General features: G+C 45.5%; 1 pseudogene across 1 annotated transcript; it reads left to right on the plus strand.

Moving 5' to 3' along the window:
- The first annotated feature begins 447 nt into the window (after nt 1-447).
- On the plus strand, nt 448-1,122 carry LOC308357395 (large ribosomal subunit protein uL24-like; annotated as a pseudogene). Its single transcript has 2 exons — nt 448-834; nt 1,036-1,122. The product of its transcript is annotated as a large ribosomal subunit protein uL24-like (transcript).
- Nucleotides 1,123-4,713: the final 3,591 nt, after the last annotated feature.

Here is a 4,713-nt window from a genome sequence, read left to right on the forward strand (position 1 = left end):
ATTAGGGTGTGGTGACACCTGTCATAAAGGAAACGGCCGAATCCTGACGTGGTGTCTAATGATGGCTTTAAAAGGTATCGAATTTCGTAGTTGTGAAATATCCCCAAATCATCTTACAAGACAGTGAAGATCAAAGATAAGGGTAATCCATAAAAAAGACCTTCTGTCTCTCCCATGCATGAGAAAGAACACAGGAAATGGAAGCAGGGTTACCCCAGTGCAGCCCTGCAGAGAACCCAGGTAACCATGGTAACTGGTTGGAACCAGACTTTTGGTTGGAAGGATTCAAATTCTAGAGCTGTTGGTTGGATTTGTGCAAAGTCCCATGAGAGAGAGCTCGTGAACTTCAAGTGCAGAGTGGTTCACTCTCTGGGGAGATAGCAACCTTTTTATAAAAAATCCTGGTTCCTGAACTTACAGAACCAGAAATAACGTGTGGATCTCTTCCCTCCTGCGGCCATCGCTGAAGCTCCTGGGGCCAAAATGAAGTTTAATCCCTTTGTGACTTCTGACTGGAGCAAGAACCGAAAATGGCATTTCAATGCACCTTCCCACATTCCCAGGAAGATCATGTCTTCCCCCCTTTCCAAGGAGCTAAGACAGAAATACAACATTCGGTCCATGCCCATCTGAAAGGATGATGAAGTGCAGATTGTGCGAGGACACTGCAAAGGTCAGCAGATTGGCAAGGTCGTCCAGGTTTACAGGAAGAAGTACGTCATCTACATTGAACGAGTGCAGCGGGAGAAGGCGAACGGCACAATCATCCATGTGGGCATTCACCCTCGCAAGGTGGTGATCCCTAGCCTAAAACTGGACAAAGCCCGCAAAAAGATCCTTGAACCAGGGGCGCCTGGGTGACTCAGTGGGTTAAAGCCTCTGCCTTCGGCTCAGGTCATGACCCCAAGGTCCTGGGATCAAGCCCTGCATCAGGCTCTCTGCTCAGCAGGGCGCCTGCTTCTCTCTCTCTCTCGCTCTCTCTCTCTCTCTCTGCCTCTCTGCCTACTTGTGATCTCTGTCAATAAAAAAAAAAAGATCCTTGAACGGAAAGCCAAATCTCACCAAGTAGGGAAGGAAAAGGGCAAATATAAGGAAGAAACAATTGAGAAGATGCAAGAGTAAAGTAATCTTCTATGTGACTTGAAATAAAAACTGTTAAAATGAAAAAAAAAAAATCCTGGTTCCTAATGGCTGGTGAGAAATGCTAGCTCTACACAGCAGTTCAAAACCCCTTAGGTCGAGCAAACTCGCCTTCCTTAAAGTTACAGTAACAGTAGTCAAGGAAAAAACACTTCGGGAATCCTGAAGAGATTGAACTAGAAGACCAAACATTTCCTCATAGATACATGTATCTTAAGAGCAACAAAATAGACAATTTCCTCGATATAAGCCACATTAAAATGCCAAAGAACGGCCTGTCTATATGAGTTAAAATTCCCATGATGCTCTAATGAAGGCACTGGTTATTTCTACCTGGGAAACACAGAATTAAAAAAAAAAAAAGTGTATACATCTAATTGTGAAAATTCTTCACCTTTCCTGTAATTTCTTGAGTTTCTCAGGGTCCGCCTTTATCTTGATGGCTTCCTTTTCATCTGTGAAAGCAGGGACTGCCAGTCTGTTTCCATTATCATTTTGATTTGGGGAATCAGAGACTGCAAAGAAAGTAAAGGGTATGTTTTCTTGCAGGGACCCAGGCACATCCAAATGGCCTTGTACGTTCATTCTTGATGGAGAAGAGCTGGTAGACTCCACCAAGGACAAGTTGCTTTGAGGATTTATTGAGAGGTCTTCTGTGTATAATGGAGCCCCCTGTGATGGGCTTGTTAAAGTAACATCTTCTCCCCTGACATCAAATTCATGTGCACTGTTTACCGGAAAATAACTATGGTTTTCAGCACTGACAAATGGATTCCTATTTCTAATAGGGGACAGTGGCCGACGAACACTAAACCTTGAGTTTCCCTCTGAGTCTGTACTCTGAACGAAGGTAAATGACATTGATGAGTCTACTGGAGTATCCTCTCTCGTAGCAGAATGCATTAATGATCCAGGAATGTTGTAAGGTGAACTCACTGGTGACCTTGGAGCTGTTGATCTACCCGAAAGAAAATAGTCAAGAGAATTACTAGAGCTGTTTAGATAGGCATGCAAATCTCTTTCATAATCATGGGTACCAGACCTGTCTTCCATTGAAATACAATCTCTAAATACATTTTCAGCACTGAGGTCACCATCCAGACTAGATCTGGTGTCCCATGAAGGAAAGGCGCTGTTCTCATGTTTACTGTCACCACTGTCATTCTCTTTAGGAGATCCTCCAGGAGGTAGCTCGGGGTCTTGAAACACCCTTGGCCCAACAGGAGGCGGCTTGGTCACCGGCTCCATTGCATTGCTTATTCTTAATGAGCCATAACTGGACTCATTTCTTCTTACGGAATTAGCTCTCCAATTTTCAGGGTTTTCTTCGAAATTTTTATTTTTGGCCTGAGTGGCCGATATCCCAAGAAATCGACTTCTCTTGTGATTGGGAGGAGAACGAGTTGGGTGCATACCAGCCAACAAAAGTTCTTCCTCTACAAGAGTTTCTTCCTCAGTGTCATCACCGTCTCCTCCAGGGTTTAATGATAAAATGGAATAAAAATCTTCATCTCTGAACCTAAATGGTGCCCTTCTTGGTCCTCCCAGGTTGGTGGTTACAAGTGGTGGCCCCAAGGACTCACTCAACACTTGAGGACTGTTTGTTCCTTGGAAGGCCTGGCGTAGGCCTGGATATAGCTCATTTTGGGAAAGAGCACTTGGGTCTCCTTTTTTGGCTCTCTCAGGGGTATTCTCAGTCATGGTCATTAGCTGTGAGGATGAGACGAAGTTTCTTCTCTCTCGAGTTGGCCTCTTCAGCTTAGTGTCACTTGTCCACATTGGGCCCTCTTGTTGAACTACTGGATCTGCATGGAGAAAATAAGACAAGTTTGTCGTTTTACTGTAGGTGCTCATGGATGAAAGACCTTTAACACCAACACTGAGAATCCCTCAAGTCAACAAAAAAGCCTAGAGAAGAAAATATGCATGGTTAAAACGGCTGGATGTATAAAAGGACAACAGTAGAATTAGCTTCCTTTTACTGCTCCTTTTGTACATTCGTGGAGCTTAGGCTGGTTCTGGGGAGACGGGGTTTACAGATTGTTTCTGAGGATACAGATTGTTTCTGTGGACGCCTTTGGGAAGACTGTCCAGTCCAGGTCAGCCAGGGCTGGTAATGGGTAAGTCTCTCGAATGATAGTTTTCATTCCAGTATTTATGGAGAAGGAAAACCAGCCCTCCACAAAAACCACCAGTGCCTCCTCATCTGGTTTCATTCAGCGTACATTTACGACACTCCTGCTTCACACACGGCTTTGCAAAATCTTAAGGAAAATATAATCTACCTTGGCAGATGGGGGGGGGAGGCTCTAGAAGCTGGTGTCCAGTTACCCTGATGATTTTGGTTACATTTACTGCTTAGTGCAATAAAAATTATAACTCTCTTATGAGATCATTACCTTTTCTTTGTCATGAGCCCCCAGTCGATCTGTAACCTCTGGCTATGAGAGAATTCTTCCCCCTACCCCCTGATTCTAAAGTATGAAGAGATGTACAGGAAGGAGGAGGCAAAAAGCCCAAATGAGTAGGAATTTCTAGCGGTGAAGTCACGTGGTCAAAACCTGCCTTATAAAAATAATGATTAAGCACTACTTACTGAGGGCGTGTACGGAACAGGCCAGGCACTATACTAACTGTATTACATACACACATTTGGGCCTTACAACCCTATGAAACAGGTACCACAATCACAGCACACTATAATCAAGGGCACCAAGGCCTAGGGAGGTCCCCTTGCCTCCTGGAGATCGTATTTCTAGTAAGTGATGGTGCGATCACTCGAACTCAAGCCTGCCTGACACTATGGTTTGTGTTCTCAATCCCTACCCTGAGTCCCCCTTAAGAAGCTGGGTGGCCTTTCCATTTCCTCATGAAAATGAGAATCCATTTAATTCATTGTGATGTTGTGTGTGCTGTTCACGGTTTCTTACCCTCTCGATGCAGACAGGACGCTGTAAGTACTTCTCTGATTCCATTTCTCTTTGTTTTCTCTCTGTTCCCTCCTGGCGTTGGCCTTCCTGCCCGGGTCCCCTCATGCCGTCCTGCAGCATCTAACGAGGCACTGCTGTTCTTGTCGTTCAGCTTCTAAAGCCACTCACCCCACAGAGGGGACAGGACTCCACCGGCTTGGGAAGGCCTGTGTTGGTACTAGCTCAGGCAAGGATTTGCGTTGCAAATCCTCAGAGCATCTGGCCAAGCCAAGGGCCAAGTCAATACTGACTCACTTTAATTGAGGGCCTCCCGGGGAGCACCGGCTTCTAATGTCCTAATACTCTGTAAGCCTCTTTTATTGTTAACTGCATGGGACACTCAGCGACGCCGTGCGCGTTTTTACTCATCAGCTCTTCCAGAAATCAGTTAAGCTCTCCTATCGGGCCCCTCGTGGGTTTTCAAAACCCCAGTAAGAGATGAATCAGCAATTCCAGGGAGCTCTGAGCATCTGGTACGGGAGTGGAGCTGGTTTGGATCGCGGTCTGAGGGACACATGCTTCTGTGTGACCCACTGAATTCTCTGGATAATTTGGGGGGGGGGGTAGAAGGACTGATAACAGGAGATTTGGAAACACAGGCTCT

This window comes from Martes martes (assembly GCF_963455335.1).
Source record: "Martes martes genome assembly, chromosome: 16".
Classification (NCBI taxonomy): Eukaryota; Metazoa; Chordata; class Mammalia; order Carnivora; family Mustelidae; genus Martes; species Martes martes.